Source organism: Amblyomma maculatum, chromosome 2 (genome assembly GCF_055883805.1).
Source record: "Amblyomma maculatum isolate TAMU_Amacu chromosome 2, ASM5588380v1, whole genome shotgun sequence".
NCBI classification, from domain to species: domain Eukaryota; kingdom Metazoa; phylum Arthropoda; class Arachnida; order Ixodida; family Ixodidae; genus Amblyomma; species Amblyomma maculatum.
In genome coordinates this window covers 22,240,386-22,261,713 of record NC_139345.1, presented here as the reverse complement: position 1 = coordinate 22,261,713, position 21,328 = coordinate 22,240,386, and the positions used below count along the sequence as shown (strand labels likewise).

General features: G+C 45.6%; 1 long non-coding RNA gene across 2 annotated transcripts in view; it reads right to left on the bottom strand.

The window, feature by feature from the left end:
- Positions 1–1,193: 1,193 nt before the first annotated feature.
- The window catches only part of LOC146198119 (uncharacterized), a 162,171-nt gene continuing 142,036 nt past the window's right edge, over positions 1,194–21,328 (bottom strand). For both annotated transcript variants that reach the window (XR_014704712.1, XR_014704713.1), the window contains 2 exons: positions 6,933–6,984; positions 1,194–1,357 (listed from right to left, as the gene is read on the bottom strand). This is a non-coding gene — a long non-coding RNA (uncharacterized LOC146198119). The remainder of the gene's footprint in view (positions 1,358–6,932; positions 6,985–21,328) is intronic.

The following is a 21,328-nucleotide window of genomic DNA, read 5'->3' as shown; positions in this document are numbered from 1 at the left end:
CTCGCGATCCACATAACATACAAGCAGATGCTATGATGCATATAAACACATCAGACGATCCACCACCTTCCCCTCTTCCCCCAGATCCGTTCCTGTCCCACGTTTCCGATTCGCAAGTTTTGCGCCAGCGAACACGCGCTTTCATTCCTCCGTGTTCGCCCCCCTCTCCCCCGTATTCTTACTCGGCAGGAGGAGGTGACAGTGCGCTGGATCCGGGCAGGGGCGGCTCTGACCCCATCTGTTCGACATCGATGGCGGGAAAAAGACCTACCAGTGACTGACAGGTCCCCTCAATGTGAGACTCCCCCTGACGTCTGCGATGTGCGTCACTTGTTGTGGACGTGTCCATCAACAACGCACATTAGGCGACGGAAAATCATGAAGGTGGGCCTGCGGTGGAATCGCGATAGTGATTATGAGAAATGGACAATGGACAATCGCTATACTACCAGCCTTCTCGAATACATAAGCACAACTGGACTGCACTCCTTCTTTTAACTTTCTATCTCCTGCATCCCATTCCCCCTTTCTCAACTTATGCCTTGTGGCAAACTCTTCGAAAAAAAAAAAAAGAGTGCGCGCGCTAAGCCCGCTAACATATTCTTTAAACATCATCTCACGACCATCGAGCATCTTCACTCTGTCCTCTGTTCTTCTGTTTTCATCGGCTTACCGCTTCGTAACAATATCAAGTTTGTGAATTTGATTGTCGTATCTGCTTTTTTTGCGGGGCTCAATGCAGTAAGGTGCTTTAGGCAGAAGCTAAATTCATGCGCTTACTGCTGGAGTTAAGCTTGGTCTACGGCTTGGCAGAGACAACTTTTTCCCCACTCTACATGTCAGCAAAACCCTGCTGTGCATTTTGCAATGGCTTGGGGTCATTAATATCCTCTGCTACATCCTCGGCCCCTACACTGAGGGACAGGGGGTCCAAGTTGCCTGAGGTTCTGCAGTGATGTAAAAGATAAGTGTACACTTCCCTTGCAAAAGGCAAATGATGCCTTTGTAAGTTAAAATGCACTTTAATATTATAGACACTTTCATTGAATTATTTCAGACAGTAAACACAAATGGAACCCGTTTGGAACAATGTTAAGCATCGGCAGACTGGAAATACCGTTGGTATATATTTTTGCTGTTAAAGTGCAATAAATCTGCTGCAATCATGAGAAATTGACTTACGATCTGCTGCGCATCGTGTCTCTTAGGAAGCATATTCGGTCATAGTAAGGCCAAGTCGTATCCTCCACTTGCATGTCGTCCACCCCAGCCCCACTCTTCTTTGCACGGACGCGAGTTTTAAACACACGCCTGAATGTGTCCCGCAAGTTCTTACACCTGGCCTATATTTCTGGAACTGCGAATGCAAAGAGCACATGCCGTTAAATGTGCCACAAGATAAAATACCATATTTCTGTCAAATAGTGAAATTTAGTTCCGCATGCACGCTTTCACTTGTCGGGCAAATCTGCTGCCGGCTGCATGCATTTTCTGGCGAAGATAACGATGGCTCGACGACAGCTGAGACCACATGCATGAAACATAAATGAGCGCTTTAACTTCGTAAACATCCAGTCTGCATACGGAAGCAGTTAGTAGTCAATGTAACAAACTCAGTCAAATTGTTTACGAAACTGCTCACCTGGTGCACTGAAGACTTCTGAAACTCGGCCAAAAGTAACATCAGAATGATTGGTATTCTTATAGTGCCTGTGCTGCTGGTCCGAAAGGACCTGCTTGCACACGACTGCGTCAACAAGGAGCTCATTGAAGCCTTGAACGTTGGCCACCACTTAGTACGAAGCGCGAAATACACGGCAATCTGTTGCAACACTTAAAAAAAGCGCGCGAAGTGACCGGCAGTGATGGATGCTCAGCGTTCATGCTATTGGCTGATCGCGCATGCACTTTCGGGCGAACGAGCGAAATTTCTGTTTCTCCAGATCCGAGCGACGAGCCAAGCGTTCAATGCATTTCGGCTCGCACGAAGTCTTCGCGCGACGCGTGCCGCCGTCGCGTTCTCGTGAATTCTTGAGTACATATAGCTCAGCCTTTATCCGATGTCAAAACTAATTCGTGTCGAAAATACAAAATTAGGCATGATTACAAGTACGAACGGGTCGTTCTCGCGTACAATTCTAACCGTTTCGATTCTGGCAACATTGCGAAGATTGCATTTTGAGATTTTGCATTCAAGTCTTATTTATTGGTTTCAATAAATATGTTTGTTCGGCAGACCGCACTGACCCTGGATTGAATTATTTTTGTGCATATTCACATCTCACAGACCAGTTTGGGCAAAGCGAAATAATAAAAGGTATTCAAACCCTCAATCGGTATAAGGTGGCTCCTATTTAAGCAGCATCCTGCGTGTGGGACACAATGCGTTTAAATACCGTGCCGTGTAATGAATCGCTTCAAGTAGCGCGGTGTGTGAACCATCTGAGTCCAGTCACTGGCAACTGAGAGCAATGTATGACAATGAGCGGACACGCTCGCAGAATTAAATTGATCACATTGTTTGGTGATCTCCAGGCTTCAATTCCTGTTGCGTAGCCCCGTTGTAACGCGCCACAGTAAAATGCATGTCGTATACGCGTTGATATACTGAAACTAGAATGCAAAATATAAGCATGCAGCCCATTCCGCTGCTGGGACTATGCCTTATTTCCCTTCAATATGCTTCGATCGGAGCACTCATTAAACGACCTCACTTCGGTCGGTAGCGTGTGCCGCACAGCCGTTAGGGGCCCATTTTAGTGGTGCTACGGACAACCTCTTCCGTTCATTTTACCGCTCACGCGGTCCTTCATTGATTAGCAGACAGCGTACGTCATCCGGGATTCTGTATTCAGTTGCTTATATATTTTACTGTAATGAACTTGAAGCATAATTGCGCTAACAACAGCGCAGCAGTGCCGAATGCAAGCACTCGCTTTTCTGCTATTACCACGGCTCTCGACAGGCCGATACAAAGCACACGCCTTCACATGAGTTCCTTCGGGCGCCCAATGCGCAGCGGGCGTAGAATCAACGAGAAGAGGGTGGATCACCGCTCGTCCCTAGGAGTGGCCGCTTGCTCGGCTCGATAGCTTCTGTTGGGAGGGAATGGAGAAGACACAGGGGCGACGTAGTCACAGGAGGAAAGCCGGTCAGTGGTTCTGAGAAGAGTACAACACGTCGAAAAAGGAAGAATGCGAACAAATTGCAATGCTTAAGCATGTTGGCTATAATAGGCTAGCAGGACGATGCGAACAACCATTTTGAATAAAACAAAAATGAACAAAATAAACCGAGAGAAGAAAAGACAGCACCTCGTGCAGTGCCAATGGGAACGCAAGACGTGTGGGCCACAAGAGGAAGCCAAGAACAAGGAGGAGGAGGAAACAACTTTATTTCACGCACTATTAAGCATCGAGAATGTCCTGGGCCAGGGTCACCAAGGCAAGGTGGTCTTTCAGCTCGTAAGAGGCTAACCAAGTCCGTCACGTTGGGGGAGGAGGGGGTGGAAAGTGAGGTGACTTAATTACAACAGGGCAGGAAGACATGCAGTATTCTAAGTTTGCATAGTGTTAAGAATAATTCGGGCATGTGGAGGAATGTTTGATTCGGTATAGAAACGATCGGGCAGTAGTAAGGAGTGTATTTAGTTGTATGCGTCAAAGAATGCATATTGGCGTTGTAGTGAGGAATTTATCAGGAAGAGAAAGTGTAGGAAGAGTTTCCCTAATGTTGTCATTGTGATGATTGATTTCTTAATTATATACAGTGAAGAGTAGTGTCCCACGTGGGTGGATAAGGCCAGGAAGTCCTAGGCGCCCGGTGCTGAGGTTCGCGGGCGAGGCAATGCACAACCTCATTGCCTGGGATACTAGATTGACCAGGAATCCACATCAGTTGGACAGTGTGGGGACGTAGCTTTTTAAAAGCTCTGTGTCGATCATCCTGCAGTTCCTCAGGAATGCGACCCCATATGAATGGTGCATATAGCGTGTACTGAATCAGTATATATGGTATAGCCTGAAGGGTGCTTGTACGAGGTCTTGAATACTGTCGACTATTGGCAAGGTCTTGAGAATCGGTAAGGTGGAGGATTTATGTAAACAGACCGAAATAAAGGTTAAAATTTTGCAAGAGAAGAGCATACGACGAATGTAGAGTGGGAGGAGAGGTGAACCTAACATGCCTAAAGCACACATAAGAGAGAGAAGTATATACTCTCTGTTTTAGAGCTTCACATTGCACGAAACACAGATAGAGCTGTAGCAGGGGCACCGAATGCGACAGTCATTAAGACGGAATAGGCCAGTTGGCCTTATGGCTGTCAGCGAGAAGGATAGGAGTGATAGAAAGGAGGATGACCGATTCTAGAGAAATGAGGGCGGGTGAGTAGCAGAGGACAAGTCTAAAATGACTGGAGAAACAGGATTTTCTATAGAGCTTGTGCGTACAACATCCTTGCCAGCGCATTTCATTTTCGGGAGCTTTTTTTTTTCTGGTGACTTTCCTTTTGGTGTAGCTGGGCAGTTATACTCGCCAATGTAGTCATTGTCTAATGACGTCTCATATTCAGGCGCCTCGTCAACTACAGATCAAAGTTTGTGAGATTATTTGAATGGAAAACGTGGGCTGTCAGAACAACCACGGCGCTTCAGCCAGCTCGACTCGGAAGAGTACAGCATTCTGAATGGTTCGATCGCTACCAGTTTACATTTAATGAAATGGAGCATGCCATGCATTGCCAAGGGCAATGACAAAGCATAATAATGAAGCACTTGGAGTAAATTTTGGAGTTCTAGCAGCTTGTTCTGAATATGTGCGCGTATCCCGGGCCAGTTTGCAGCAAATGGCAGGGCGGTGCTCTCACAGGGCATTTGCCTATTTTATCCGTCTCCATGGTTCACTGCTAGATATTTGATGCGCAGGAGGAGGTCGCCCAGAAGCCATAGCTACAAACCCTACTATTCTGAGGTTACCTTTCTTTTACACATAGTGTAGGTATTACAAGTAGCCGTGAAATCAATTGTCACGTTATTCAATATTATGTGTCATTGAGAAAAAAAAAGGATATTTAGAGAGTTTTTAAGGGAGCGCGATCCGCGATTCGTCACCATGGCCCGCTACCATGCGTGGCCGGTGCGTGCACGCTAAATGGTCGCTTCAAGGTAGGTCTGTAAGCCAACTGTCAGCATGTGGGGCCATCTATCGCCGTCAAGACTATCTAGGCATGCGGTAGCGGTTCACGGTAATGAATCATGTATCGCGCTACGCGAGAACTTTTTTTCTGGCAGACAAATAAAGTTTTCTCTAAAAAGACCAAGCGACGCCTAAGCATACCGGCAATCGTACAACAGTGTTGTTGTAGATGTCCGCCATATTAGAAGTTCAAACATGCAGCGGAAGCTGGAGGCGCTCTGGCTACATAGTGACTCTTCTAGAGACATTTTATTCCCCAGTCGCATTCACGTGAATGACACTGCTATTAGTCGCTATATATTTACTACTATTTGTAGAAGTACAAATTAGCGAGCTAAAAATAATTTGTAGTCACTCCCCTGTAGCTTGCATGTATGCAAAACAGCTGAAATTCATATCGCTTTACAAATTTTATCTACGAATGCATACAAAACTTGGTTAATAAACCGCTAAAGCATTGGGAAATTTCACGCTACATGTACTTCGCAAGTGTTCGAGTAAAAGCGACGGTAGACAAGACATCGTGTAACTTCTTCCTGCATGCGGCATGTTGGCTATAAGTGGAGGCCTGTTATTAACATAGACTGCTTAGAATTCTTCAGTACGTGGCGACATCCGTCAGCCTATGAATATGGTTGTATTTCACCTCCTTCGAAATTCGGCCGCCGCCACGTAATGCAGCCCGTGACTACAGGATCAGAAAGTTAACGCTAAAACCACTGATCCACAACGGTGCCCAAACACAACAGCATAGACATGTCAAATGTGTAGATCGTTTGTCATTACCAGGTACTCTTAAAGTAAAATTTTCCGTAAAGTGAATAACATAGTTTCGAAACACAGCTCAAGACATAGAAAAGTTCTCATTTAGCCACAACTAAAAGTGGGCTTGGTCTGCAAACACCTGTTCAGTCCACATCAAACAGGCAGTTAACATAGCTCATATCTTTTCTTAACATACTAAAGATCTCTAGTAAAAACAGCGGAGAAAAACTATCCTCAAGTGAAGTTGTTTGCTGTTTTTTTATTTAGCGGTTGGACGCCGCAAGTAAAATAACTGCAAAATTTCAAAGAGCGTTATTGCAAAACAGCCGCGAAATTTAGGTGGTAATGTTAGAAAGCTTTAACGCAGATTGCATTGCAGCAGAGCGTGCTAGCCAGCGAACGGTTATAGCTGGGTTAATAGGCCCCGCTAATGGCCTTAGCGAAGTAAGAAGGAAGATTCTTTTTCGCCCGTTCAAAATCCTAAGGGCAGCTATGGGTGGGCTCAATGGGAGCGGCCGTGATACGGTGGTTTCCTATAAAACTACCGCATTTGGTTATTAACAACCGCGAATCCACCTTTTGTTATTGGAAACCAGAAATGCAACCAGATGTAACCAGCATGATGGGAGAAACCATGACCCTTTTTTGGTGTCTGGTGAAGTGAAAATAGCCCTTTCCGTACAGTGTTTTTTTTTTTTGCTCGAAGTCATTTCGTTTCCCAGGAAGTACACACTGTATTCCAAGAAACCAGAAAGCCGTCGTGAGTATCATGTGCTGTCACATTTGTCATCTTCTCTGATAGAGCACTCGAGTTGGCTATGCTTGAATTGAATGCTAGAAAGGAGAATATATGCAACATCAAAGCGTAAGGCTATTAACCGTTAGTGTAGAGGATTTCTGCTAGTCCATAGCTTTAACATAACTGTAACGGGAAATAGTTTTAGCCTTTCGGATGACGGCCATTTTCTTACCTTGTGAAGCGTGCTTTCCGGTGGCAGCTCTTGTATGAAGGAGAAACTATAACTGTAAAAGAAAAGTGCAACACTTATTGGCGGTAAAATGAAAGCGCGCGCACACACACACACGCACCCACAAAAGCACACATACACACGCACGCACACGCACACAACCACAGGCGCGCACACACACACGCACACAGACACACGCACGCACGCTCAAAATATTTTATTCTTCCTGGGAACAATATAACCGATATTTTTTTATATTGAAAGTCTTTTGACTAGAAACGTAAGAAAACGAATGCTTTAAATCTCAGAAATATCCCACTCGCCCTCTGTAGGCTTAAATTAAAGGCGCAGAATTGAGTCTCTCCTTTCTAATAACAAACGGCTGTTTGGAGGCACTTTCACTCTCGAAAAGATGTCGCTTGCTTTACGGTGGTTTGCCGAACCCACCGCGGAAGATTTGCCTCATGTGCGGTGCGTTCCAGGTGCGATTCCAGCGCAACTGACAATATAGAGATTCATATAGTTTCAACTGTTTGGATTATATTTGCGAGAAGTTTGTAGTGGGAGCAGTATTTACTCTGCCGTCGGAGTCCGGCTCGAATTATTGAAATGTGAATCGTAATACCTGTCCATATTAGGTTCCCTGCTTACATTCGATAACCTTCAGTCGCCTGAATACGGGTCAATCTTTTTGTTGTAGCATAGCAGCATTAACACGAAAAGATAAGACTCGGCCTGCATGAAGGGATTTTTCTCGGAAGCATTCATGCCCCAGTTCACCGCATCTCAGAAAACAGCTGTGCTCCCAGACTGTTCCAGCTGACAAGAGTGGCCTTTTTTCATTGCTTTTGAATGGCAGGAGATTTTTTTTTCTGGAAGCATATGGTCCTGCAACCACTTCTTCCTGAACATCAGTGCATACTGGACAAGTCCCAATCCATCATATCGCATGTCCGGCATCAGTAAACGGAACGGTTGCATAAAAAAAAATGCCGCATACATAAATTCAAGGCTTTTGCGTGTGTTTGAATATTCGTCACCTTGATTACTCAGCGATGTCACGCGCTCATCGCGACGCCCTTTTGCGAAATGAAAATAAATTCAAAGAACTGGCACTATTCTAAAGAAAAATATTGTAGGACCTTAAAACCCAATGGCACATGGACTGTGGAGCACGCCGCTGCTTGCACATTCAGCGCATGCTCTCGGCCGATCTGTCATTTCCCTTAACACCATAACTCCCACGAGAAGCGCCGCAATCATCGCGTTAGAAACGGCGGCAAAAAGTCAATACCCAGAGGTTATGCAACCTAAGTAAGCAGTAAGATCCACCCACATTCGCGGCAGCCCCAAAGAACTGTTTTTGCGGTCAGAAGCTTGCATGTTAAAACTTTTCTTTAGGCATAAATGGAGCTAATGTCTAGAATAAGGAGTAAGGTGAAGAATGCTTACTCCGATATGTCGTTCGATTGAGCAAACTTTCAACAGATTATTTCACTTACTAATAAGATTAGTCAGCGGTTTAATAGTCAGCGGTTTGTAGACGAGGAGTCATTGTTACTAACAATTGTTTTTTACGAAGATTGTGTCGGTTGTTTTTTCTGGACGCGGTATGCATAGTACGAGTGCCACGTGCACGTAATATTTGCACACTATGCAGTAATGTATTAATTCACATTGGCCGATGTCAAATTTTTGGACTGGCTGGGGCTATAATCGAGGGAGATCCAAGCCAAAGTTTGGAGGTAAGCATTGTGCTCGCCCCCTGCGGCGAGCACAATGCTGGGGGCGGCAGGAAGTGGCAGAAAGTTAGGTGGGCGGATGAGATTAAGAAGTTCGCAGGGGTCAACTGGATGCAGCTAGCACAGAACCGGGTTAAGTGGAGAAATATGGGAGAGGCCTTCGCCCTGAAGTGGGTATAATCAGGCTGCTGCTGCTGCTGATGATGATGATGATTGTGCTCGCCATACTCGAATCGAGCAGGACACCTATTTTCATCCAAATCGGCCGTGGTGAAATTCTGGGGAGGCCCGGGTCAAATATGGGGTTGGCGTAGATAAAATTTGGTGGTCACCATCGTTTTCTCCATAGCTGACTTAGACTGGACATTGATTTCGGGGCAAATCCGCTGACCAAGTTTTGGGGATGACCTGGGCTGAATTTGGGAGCCACCACCTTTTTGCCTCCAAATTAGGCTGGACATCGATACTTTGTACACATGACGAAGCTCTCGGGCGGCACCCTTGCTACGGTGATGGTGTACGTTACTATCGACTTTATTCCTTTGTTACAGAAAATTCCGGCGTCATTACACTTTCAAGATTGGTAGAACTAGAGCACGGTCTAAAAAAAGAACACATTGCACAGGCGCGTTGTTCTATGAATGGCTAGGAGGATATGTGCCTGAGTGGAAAGGTGCTGTGCATCCCTGAGGAGGTTGAGGTACCCTGTTCGAACTCGGTGGTCCCAGTTAACCTTCACTGGACCATCGAAAGGTGCCTAGAATAGCCGCTGTCCCGAGGCGGTTGCGTTTTACACACGTAAATTGTTTTGATTTTCTCGCCAATGAAGCAGATGCGGTCTAGACAACGGCAGCGAATGGAAACCACGATAACTTGGTTAGTACAGTTAAATACAGCACCTAGGTTAGCGTTAAAATGCACGCCTATTTCTTTGCCACCATTTATATTGTTAATGCAGAATTAGGAAAGTGTGAAACAAATAGCGCCAAGAGATAGCAGTGCTACTGTGGGGTTTATTTCAAATTAACATGCGCCAACTACCTCAAATGTAAACGGTAATCCGGAACTCCAGCACATGGAAGTGGTTGCCCATCAGTTGTCAATGCATCCTTTTATGTGTCCACAACAGCTGTTGCGGACACAGGCTTCCCTCAGCAAGGCATTTGCTGCGAAGCATACATCCTATTCTGAAAGGCGACAACCATCTCAAGCCCTGTAGGTTAAAGCAGGAATAATGTAGCAATTTGTAGTCATGTTTTGAAATGTCGTGCCTGGTTACTCGTATTGTGGCGAGTTTTGTATTTCTTGAGGGCGATGAGATATTTCACTGACAGCTTGGCTTTTGGACATCCCCCTGGTTTGCTCTCTCTTCTCAAGGGGCCTCTCCCATTCGATAATAAATGGGCCCCCAGCAGGAACCAAGCGGGGACCCTGACACGCTAAGGAAGAGGAAGCGGAGTCAAAGCGCTGCCTGTCTTAATTGGCAGTGCTCGAAGAGTAAGGGCTCTAACCCCGCTGCGCGCGTGTCGTCTGCGCGGTTGGTGCCGCCATTATTAGATTTCTTTTTTTTTTTTTTTTTTCAAAGCAGTGAGATCGCCCTTTCACCTCCCCCCCCCCCCCCCCCCCCCCCCCCAGGTGGGGCAGGGAGACAGATGGTGGGCGCTTTTCTGTTGGGCAGCTGCGTTTTCCAGTCGCGTTTGAATTCTATTTCGACGTCACGTTTTCAATCAGCTGCTTCTTGGAGTACTACTGGCTGGGGCCGTTGTGAATGGTTGATGTGGGTTGGTGGCGCTAGTTTAGAGTGAACATGAAGAAAGGTACTTTGCTGAAATAGATGCTGAGTGTCGTTGGATTACGAGCCTTCCTCTAGTAAGAGAGACATGGAAGGAGGTGTGGTTGGTGACTGGTTCTGGTGACCTTTGAAGGCTTTGCGCTTCCGCCATCGAGAGAAGCCAGCATTTTTGCGAAGTGACGCACTGCTCCATTTGAGGTAAAAAAAAAAAAAGAGTGTACAACGAAACATGTGTAGCAAACATATTATGGAGAACGCTTTTATTAACGTCTGTCACATATTTCCTAGGAAAAATAAAAAGTACAGCTTATATTAGTTAGCACATGCCACTTGGAGAGACCATCGTACCTACTCTGTGAAACGAAGAAAAAAAAAACTAAACAGGCCGAGCGGGCATGGTGCACATATGCAAGTATCTCAGCGCTTAACCTAAATATATCACGAAATCAAAACAGCTTCATATGTTCCAGAAAACCAGACACAACAAAAAATAAAAGCAAAGCATGTCAGCACCTAGGTGAAAATTTTTATGACTATCTATCATTATGATCCAGTGAGTTTGCTACACTATAGCAAAATATCACGTCCCAAAACTTCAATGGCCGAGATCTGTACTTTCTCATTTCATAATACTGCACCCTGATAATGAGCATATCCGCAGATCAACTCGCAGTATTTACTACAAGGTACTAGTGTAGAAGAAACTCTGAAGGGAAGTTAGGTTTTGCCATGTACTGAAAAATTAAACCTCTTGTATAAACATGTTCATAACCGTAGCTCACAATATTCCACGGTTACCTCCTAATTAAAACTACTGCGTCAGAAAACTGCACTTGAGGAGCAGCTGAAGGAAACAGTTTGTATAGTTTTAACGTGATGAAAACAAGTAGGACATGTGGATGTTCTAGGTAACAGATAGAAATTGGTGGAGACGAGGGGGCTCAAAGCACAATGCAAGAGTGAGTTTCAGTTCAACACGCGTGGCTGGCTGTGGCGACAGCTGGGACGTTTCATACTCTCTTCACAAGAAAAATTGTTTGGTTGGAATCAGGTGCGCTCAATTTTTTTTTTTTTTTTTTTCACCCGAGCTCGTCACATAAAGGCCACAACATTTTTGTTTGAGTCTGACTGTGGGAAGTAGTGGCGCTAAAACATATCATACATGTAAATCCGAGGCGGGTCGGACGAGGCGGCGCCTTAAACAGACCAGCAGCTGTTCACGCTGCTAGAAACCATTCGACGAATGCTGCCGTTTTTCGTCTTACGCCGTATGGACAAGAGGGTGCCATACACACAGAAAGTGAAAAGGCGTCATACGAACTATGGTCGCAAGCAAGAAATCGGAAGGTTTTAGTGACTGTATATTATCAGAAATGGTCATTCACTCAGGGGGGCCCCGCCGTGGTTGTGTAGTGGTTAGGGGGCTCGAATACAGTGCCCTAAGATGGAGGATTTCATCCTGGCCGTGGCAGCCGCTTTTCAATGGAGTCGAAAAGCTAGGCGCCCGTGTGCTGTGCGATGTCAGTGCACGCTAAAGAACTCCAGGTGGTCGAAATCTCTGGAGCCCTCCACTATGGCGTCTCTCATAGCCTGAGTTGCTTTGGGACGGTAAACTTCCATGAACCAATCGCTCACGGGGTTTTTTTCCTGCCAGATTCGCTTCTCTGAGCATCCTACATTCAATGAAATTTTATCTGCGTGTTCATGGATGCTCTTGCGCCATGTGGTGATGGAACTCGTGCTCTGCTTTAGCCGTCTTAACACACTTCCATATGTTTTTTTTTGTGCCGCCTATGAGTTCCAAGGTCGCAAAGAGAAAAAGCGAACCTGGTAACATAGAGTTTTCATACCACATTGCATTATCACATTATGTTCTTTCCATTTGATCAATACCTTTCGATAAGGCTTTTCACAATCTCTTCCGAATTACGCTCTTTCAACTCCCCAAGAGGAAACGTGTTTTTGTCCGTACATGTAGGGAGAAATTCATTCACTCAGTATTATTTCCGTTCTTGCAAACGTAGTAACTTCTTAAGTGCTTACAGTCTTTGAATTGCAGTTTTCACTTCCTTCAGGCGGTTATTAGTTTCTTGCTTGACAACCGCTACTGTAGCTTTCCTTCGCCAAATATCGCCAGATATCAGGCGAAGAAGCAGCTATGTCCAATGCGCGCTCTTAACACCAGAAAAAAGTCGTTAAACGAAGCCGTATTTTGGTAAGCGAAGTGACGAAAGCGAAGCCTCGACTGGGAGAAGCTAATGTGAGCTGCCGCTATCAAGCGTGTAGGCCCATTTGATTCTCGTTTGCACAGAAAATGGCCATTATTTCCTTTTGCTACTCGCATTGATATCAAATGATTTCGTGTATAGACATCTTAATCCTTTATTGCTGTTATTGCTCAGTGCAGCACATGCAGCCGTAGATTATTCGTCAAACAGAAGGAAGGAAATTACAAAGAATGAAAGGCATTACAAGTTGTTCATGCCATTACATTGTGCTCAGTACAAATTTTTATCGTGGTTGTAGTTCAGGTCTTCAACATGCCTATTCTACAATAGCCGACACATTCAGCCATCTGGCTGTTAGGTGGTTCCTCGAAGGTGTCTGGAGGTGTCAGCACTAACGCATTGATAATGGCCAATCGATGCAGCCAGCGGATGGCGCGCGCTCGCTTCAGATGGCGGATGAGTCCTACATCTTTTCATATAACCAACCTTCCACGCATTAAACGACTCGCATGAAATGAAGATTGTCGCCGCAAATGTATTTTTTAATATTTATCTGCAATTGTTGCGCCCTCTAATATTACTACAGCCACCACCCGCCGCGCTCACATTGGTCATATACAAATGGCAATTTCCGACCCTTCATTGTTGCGTTCTAAATATTATTATTTTTCCTGTCTGTCTTAGTTCTCTGACTCCCGGATATTAAAATATTCAGTCTCTTTTTTTTATTGCAGGAAGTTGGAGTGAGAAATGAACCAAAAAAGGTTAAATTGTTTGCGATCGGGTAAGAAGGAAGTTTCTTGCCAACTAGTCTAAGACTTCATTGACATCGTCGTTTCATTTTTCACTGTGCACGACATAGTTTAACGTGTTCGCCTGCTCCTCGAAGCCAAACCAATTGCATGAGGATATATAGAAGAAGAAAGTTTTGCAGTCCGTTTTATGCTTTCTGTCCGTATGGGGCTACTATTCATTAAATTATGCACGTCACCTCTGGCTCGTTCCATCACACTGTGGACATGGCGCACGTGCTTCTTTCATATTTGTCGTTTCATGCAGTTTGAACGCAGTTCGTTTCATTCAAGTGTGCGTCAACTGCCCATCTCCAGGCATTCCTTTGTTAAGAAGTTGCACAATGTTTACGGCAAAACAAAAATAAATTTTGTTTGCAGGCACCATTCGCTGAGCTAGCTATTCGCTATTTTTGGCTTCAGCGCCCAGCAAACAGCAGATGGTGCTTTAGAACCTCTCGCTAAAAATTGTTTCTTGTGGACAGAAAGCGTTTGTAGATAGAGAATATTGAGCCTTAGGTGTAGATTGCAAGTCACAGAACGCTTGACTTAATAACTAATAAAAACAGGGTCAAGACCAGTAACTGCTACAGTGAAGTGAAAATTTTAAATTTTTTTTTTCTCGCGCACTCTTTCGAGTGTCAGTGTTTCTGATTTCTCATTCTAATGTACCATTTGATGGGAATGTGCAGTGGCTCATAAAAATGGTTTTACATTTTAAACTTTTTACGCTACGGCTTTAATTACCTCTGGGATTTTCTGGTTATGGCTATTCTTAAGGTCGATTTTAGTAATGTTTTTGAGTTATTTATTCTAAGAAAGCAGTTTGTCTGCATAGTATAGTCGATGAGAAGTGATAGGTCATTTGTAATTCCTTAACGTCGGGTGTAGCATGGTGACTGATTTTTCAAGGAACCTCTCGCCTAAGTACCATGCAGACAGTCCTATTTTGTTTCTCCTAAAAAGATTTAGCTCAAAGAAGAGCTGGTATCTTACGTGTGGCCGTATTTTCTAGGTATCCAACAATTTTACATTGAATTAAGCTGGCAATTGTGAGGAATGGCAGCAGTTGACGAAGCAAACGAGCAGTCATAGACATGTCCCGTCCGACTGCGGCACGATGGCCTCCTCCTTCCATCGCATTCATCCTAGTTAGGTCCCACTAAACACTCAAGCCCAATGTCACGCTTCAGACGCCCAATTACTTCGCTCAGAAGACATAAATGTGGACGAAGCTCATTAGTCGTGACAAGCGGGTTTTTATTCTCGGTCATTCGTTGGTATCGAAGCCACACCTCCTCTCTGGCAATAGTACGTGATGCTTTTCTATACAAGTGGTATCGTGGGCCTGTTTTTGTTACTACCAGGGTGACGTCCTTTCCGATGACCTACGTCACCAACGCCTAAAAATCGCATTAATGGGAAGTAAAACAAATAGTTCCTGGAGCATCAATGGACAAGAAGTGGAAGCTGTGACAGATTTTCTGTTCTTGGGAGCCAAGATTACCTCGGAAGGAGACTGCAGCCATGAAATTAGGAGACGCCTGCTTCTGGGAAAGAGAGCAATGGTTAGCCTTGACCGCCTAGTAAAGAGCAGAGACATTAGTCTGCCAACCAAGATCCGTATAACCCGTGCTATGGTCTTTCCAGTTGTGATGTATGGATGCGAGAGTTGGACTGTGAAAAAGGCTGACCGCCGAAGAATTGACGCGTTTGAATTGTGGTGCTGGCGAAGACTCTTAAGAGTTCCTTGGACTGCCAGAAGATCAAATCAGTCGATATTGTCGACCATAAACCCTGACTGCTCATTGGAGGGTCAAATTCTAAAGTTAAAGCTCAGCTACTTTGGTCATCTGATGAGAAGAGAGGAGTCGCTGGAGAAAGATTTGATGTTGGGAAAGGTTGAGGGTCGCCGGAGAAGGGGTAGGCAGCGAACGCGATGGTTAGATGGCATTCTCGAGGCATTGCAGATGAAGCTATGTGATGTTAAGAAGATAGTGAGAGACCGGAAAGCGTGGCGTGACATGGTCCATAGGGTCACGAAGAGTCGGACACGACTGAACGCCTGAACTGAACTGAAAACAAATAGTTAGAAAACGCTGCCTTTGGGCATGCACCTTAAATAAGCCACACCTTGGTCTGGAAGCACTATGTGAAATCTCCAGACGCCCCTGAGCCCAGCACCGTTAGTGTCTGGATTGGCAATAGCGTGAAAGTGGAGCTTTAAGCCATTTGATTGGAAATAACGATATAACAGAACGAATAAGACATAGAGGGGTATAATTTTATTGAAGATAATATTGTTGTTCATGCCATGTTGTTCATGCTTTTATTTTCGCCGGTTCGTCCCAAACGTTGCCGCTGTTGCTCGTCCTCTCACCAATCTGCTGAAGAAAGGCGTTCCTTTCTCATGGGGACCAGAGCAGGCTAACGCACCGCTCCACCCAAAGTCACCGACTGCTACACCCAATTCCGAAATCGTACATGTCGCCCACCTCAAGCCATATTACTCCCCCTCCACACCGCACGCCTAATATGCACCGGGACGTTGCCTTTTTCCGAGGGGGTAGTGTTACCGGGAAACGCGGGACCAAAGTGATGTGCTCACTTACAAAGACGACGACCGAGGAACGCGGGCACGACGAAGCGTTAAGAAAGAGGACGACGCTGACAGAGTGAATACTGCACGGCTACTGAAGTCTTAGCGTCGAGTTCAGCCAATCGCAGTGCCGTTACATTAAGTACATCCCCGTAACAATATTTAGCAGGAGCTGGATGGTCGGTGCCCCAAGTCCAGGGCTTCGCTGGCGGCAGGTGACTTGTGGACTAACTATAGATGATCCAGGTTGCTGGTCGAGGTTGTCGCTGTTGAAAGCCGCCTAGCGCGGCTCGTGTATCGGTTGTGGCAAGAGGAGAAAAACTGAGAGAAAAGGACAAGGTCTGCCTGTGCTGTTCTAAAGAAAGGAACGCATAAACCCTCTATGCCTGAAAGGACTACAAGTAGGAACTCAGCAGCCCCAAAGGCTAGGAAAGCAACAGTTTTTATAACTTTTTCCTGCTAGAGTTCCACGAGCTTTAGCTGTCACTGAAATTCTTTTTTCTGTATTAACTCCTATTTAGTCTCGTTAGAGGAAGAGAGCGCGCATCATGAGACAAGTTTATTGAACATGCCATTGGCTCACAAGCTATTTCTTAGCGATCTAAACCTACTAGAACAGCAATAAGCCTTTCGATGTCCTTCTGGACGGTGCTTTATTTTCAGACTAATGTCACTCGCCTCGCATTCGTTGCCCCGAGGCATTGCGCTGGAGTGCGCACTCGCCGCATTGGTATGGAGCGCCGGCGGGCATGAAACTCGGTCCTGTCGCATCCTCCTCCATTTTTAGGAATAAGGTTCCCGCAAGGACCGGTAATTTTCGCCACGGAGACCGGCGCTCTAACAAATGGCTGGCTGGGCTCGTGTCTCTGAAAACCACCCCCATCCCTCCTGTGTGGCCATTATTACCCATGGCGGAGCCGTGTCGCTGATATCCTTCACAGCCGAATTTGACAGTGTGCAGAGGGCATATCGCTCGCAGGACATGAAAGCGACAAGGCCCATTAGTAATTTTTTGCTCGGTCTTCCCCCAAATGGCCGCAATGGGTGCGGGTGCTTGTGTAACTATGGACATTATTCGGTGCAGCATTGGCAAGAGCTTACCGATAAAGCTTTTTGCAAATCAACAGACATTTATTCGCTGGACAATGTACCCTGCCTGTAGTATGATATTATAAGTGTACATTGCCTTCTCTCACCCAGATTTTCTACCCACGCGCATTCGTTGATTCAGCTGAATTTTATTTATAACCGCATTTCATTTTTAAAATCATAAGAGTACACCTTAACAGTTCATATATCGGCGGATGGTTCCTTGAAACCTTCTAGTTTTCTGTTATTTTGTTCCAAACACGTGGTCCATTGATTTTTTATGGAGATTTCAGGAATTTTATGTGTTACAATTAGGATTATAAGGCGATTTGCACTAATATTTTCCCGTTGCCTCAAAATATAAATGTTGTTCAAGAAAACAGGGCTTGACTGTCGCATGGCACCGCAGATGTTTAGATGCCGGCGCAAAAACCTGATAGAGGCAAAACATACGCGGTAATCTCGGTGCAAAACCAAAGCATTCGTTAGGCAGCTGGACGAGCAGCCAAAACATAACCCTCCGCCCCCCTACTGTTTAGTGTAAAAGCTTCCAGGCAACTGGCTCCACTGTACTGCATACAACACCTAAAAGTCGTAAACTTCATTTTTCTTTCTTTTTCCTTTAAAGTGCCGTCTGTTCGGGCCAACAAGTTGAGCCCGAATTCTCGTTACTCGCTGCGGTAACGCTTATCTTACACACAGATCTTACAAATTTTGGCAGATGATTTGGGGGTTCCAAACCCGCACTGAAGCTTCTAGCGGGTTTCGCTAACCTTTTCTTATCTCAGCAATTTTAAGAAGCCGATGTTTTTATTCACTCCCCCTTGTTCCTTTTTTTCTAACTCCCTTTTTTTCTCTTCCTGCAAAAACTTGCGCTTTTAATTTCATTTTGTTGTGTGCAGGCTTTACATTGTTTTCTTTCTTGCTGTATACTCTGGCATGACCGGTCTCGGCGCACGTGCGAGCGAGCGAGTGCTCGTTGTGACCGCCCGTGACTAGATCCTTTTAAACACCAAATTCTTTCCTGTACTTTTCTTTGCCTCATATTGGTGCTGAGCACAGCACGCAAATGTTGCTTCCAATTAATGTTTTTAGAGCACCTCACGGGCATTGCTGTTACATGCTTCTAGTCATGACGGAACTTTCTGAGGGCTTGAGAAATTTGAAGGAAGTACATCCTGCCTTTAGAGTGAATCAGTTTCCATACCTTGTTTGTCACGTTTTTGTCCTTACACAAGCCACGCCTTTGTATGATGGAAGTGTTGATCATGTAGTCGTTTGTTGTTTTCGTTTTAAGTTGCGTGAAAATTACGATAGTCAAAAAACAGATGCCCTTACTAAGTTTCTCGACACACTTTTGTGATCCAGTGCAACGTAAGCATCATTATATCTGAGAATTCGTCTCTTGTACAATGCGTCTCCAATAAAGAACTTTTGCCCATGACATCAAACATAATCTGCCCTTCTACACCATCCACACTGCGCTTCAAGCTTCCTTTGCGGAATATCGCAGGCTTTCCACGCACATATATGTGGACTAGCAGGCAACACTGTCACTTATCGCTTCTCTCAGTTACGGCCGCCATTCTCTCTGTCCCTACTCACCACGTCTTACCGGGGCACATTTCTGGCCGTAAGCGCTTCTGGGTCTTCTAAGGACGATAATCCGGGGGATGTATGGCCCACGGAAGGGCGGGTAGAAAACCACAGGGGCGAACCACACACTTCGTGTATCCATTTTCACACGCTTCATGAAACTGTCCTGACATTGCATTGTGGAGCGGAAGAAAGCAACAGTAATGGCAAGAAGACAGAGTTGGGAACGGGGGCACGTTATCTTGAACGCACAGAGAATATAAGCAGGTGAAGTTTCCCAACCTTAGCTTGGGTCGTTGCAAGTCACAAAGACGAAAAGTTACCTCCTTGCGGGAAACTCGCGATAATGGGGTGTGGCCACTGCCCTTTGCTGAAGTGTAGCCTCCTGAAGTCTCGCATTACACAACAGCTTGAGTGAACGCAGTAAAGGCGAGGAGAAAGGGCAGCGGTAGAGGCGAAGGGCTTATTGCTGTCATAGCCGATGGCCACAGTTGAGCTTTCGCTGGTTGGTTTTAACTGCGAAACCTTTAACTTTCACCATTTTTTGATATTCGGCAGTTACCACTATAAAACTGTCATGTTTGTTTTTTCTCCGTGTGTCTGTTCGATGCCAAACATGGGCATCCCGGCTTCATCATCTAAACCTGAAGCCACCAGGGCCTTACTTTACGCGTTGCAAATGAGACGGCGTAGTTAAAAAGCAAACAGAATAATTTGGAGGACTCTGCACATCAAAGGTAAAGCGCAAACCATTTAAGAATTAAGATGACCTAAATACGTACGCGCATTTAGGTTTGATAGAAGTACATGAACCCATGAAGCTATTTAACACTATCAATTACTGCTCCAGAAGTTACATTTACATTTTGTCAGAAACGATAAAGATTACACACAAATTGTTAAAATATAGAACACAGATCAGTGAAGAGAAGTAAAAAAAATAAAGTTGAAAACCACTATTGCGCAAAGACGACGACACAATAAAAGAAAAGGACGCCGCATGCCATTTCCATTTCTTTCTTGTGCCATCGTCCTTGCGCCGTAGTGGTTTTTAATTCATGAACCAGCTCGCCCCCTAGGCGAGTTGAAAAAGTGAAAATTTAAATGTAATTTGAAATGCGCATACTCCAGCCGGGAATGCAGAGACGCTCCATCCTCCCCAACGAACAATTTTTCTGAAAGCGATGTGCGTTTTCAAACCGCAGCTAGAATCTCGGGGAATATGCAGTTTTGCAAATGGTAGGGGTCTCAGTAACGCTCGGCGGAAGTTATACCGCCCCAATAGCGGACTAAAGTGGGCGGCATGTCAAGACTCCTTTTAATGGTCTTGTGCACGGACGCAGGAGACGCCTTGTTCCCTAAACATTGAACACGTATGCATACCCTCTTAGATATTGGATTAGAGTACCGCGCTTGACAATTCCTTGGCCGCGCATGACGATTCCTTGACGCCCGTTCCACCCAGAAGAAAAGTGCTGACGGGTGAAGGGTTACGAAGTTGGACGATGAAGAATACTGGGTTTATTTACAATTTCAGCTGATGAAGGAAGAACCAAGTACGCGAATGCACGAACGCCCGTACCGTTTTATAGAGTTCGTGTTTTCTTCACTTCTTCGACTATGGACCAGCCCTTCACCTAGACACTCTCCTGATCACTTCACTACCGCGCAATTTCACGTACTCTCACTCTTGATCACCCGCCCCCGAAAGGTGTTGGACTTGGTGGTGAGGAGAAAGTCTGCCGGTGTCTTACGTTCTGGGTGAACACCATCGTCAAAGGAGCTGCCGCTGGCCTTGGCAAGCGGAGAGAAAAACGTAACCGAAAACGGTCCTTTTGCCCCTCTGTCTGGCTACCCTGGAGGGAGAATGTCCGCGCGGCCTTCTTGGCGGTACCGGCCAATGTGGATCCATGTACGCCGAGATGTAGAAGGTGGCTTACACGGTATGAAAGAACACTCGACAAGAGTAGAGGGGGGGGGGGGGGGGGGATCCTCAGTTCGCAGGCCCACTTGTCGAAACTTTGGCTCGGCCTGCGAACTGAGGCTTCCCCCCTCTACCCTTGTTCAATGCTACACCAGTGCGGAGCCACTTAATCCGTTTTGTTCCTGACGGCCCTCTCGTTCACCGAAATTCATGGGCCAAACAACACCGCGTTCCCCTTCGGCTTTTCTGCGATGGCAGCTTCAAGTCGCGTCTCGTAGTTGCCGTCTTCCATAGCTTTCAGCTTGATTGCTCCGGGAGCCTGCCAACGGGGTTCGAGGTGACTACTTCCCTGCTCGGCTGGTTATCGCCGTCTTTAACAAACTGATCCTCGGTGGAGAAAATCTCGGTCAGCTATTGATCACAATCATTCGTCGAAGAGAAATTGGCTTGCATTCACCTGGATGGCTTGGCTTGAAAGAAAGCCTCTCCACAGGCAACAACACCAAAAGCCGACCAACACCAAAAAAGGAAAGCAGAGGTGGAACTTGCCAAACAACGCAGCACTGCCCCACGCGCAGTCGGAATTCACTCAAGATCCACACGGCTTTCAGCTAAATTAAAAGAAAACAAATTCCTGG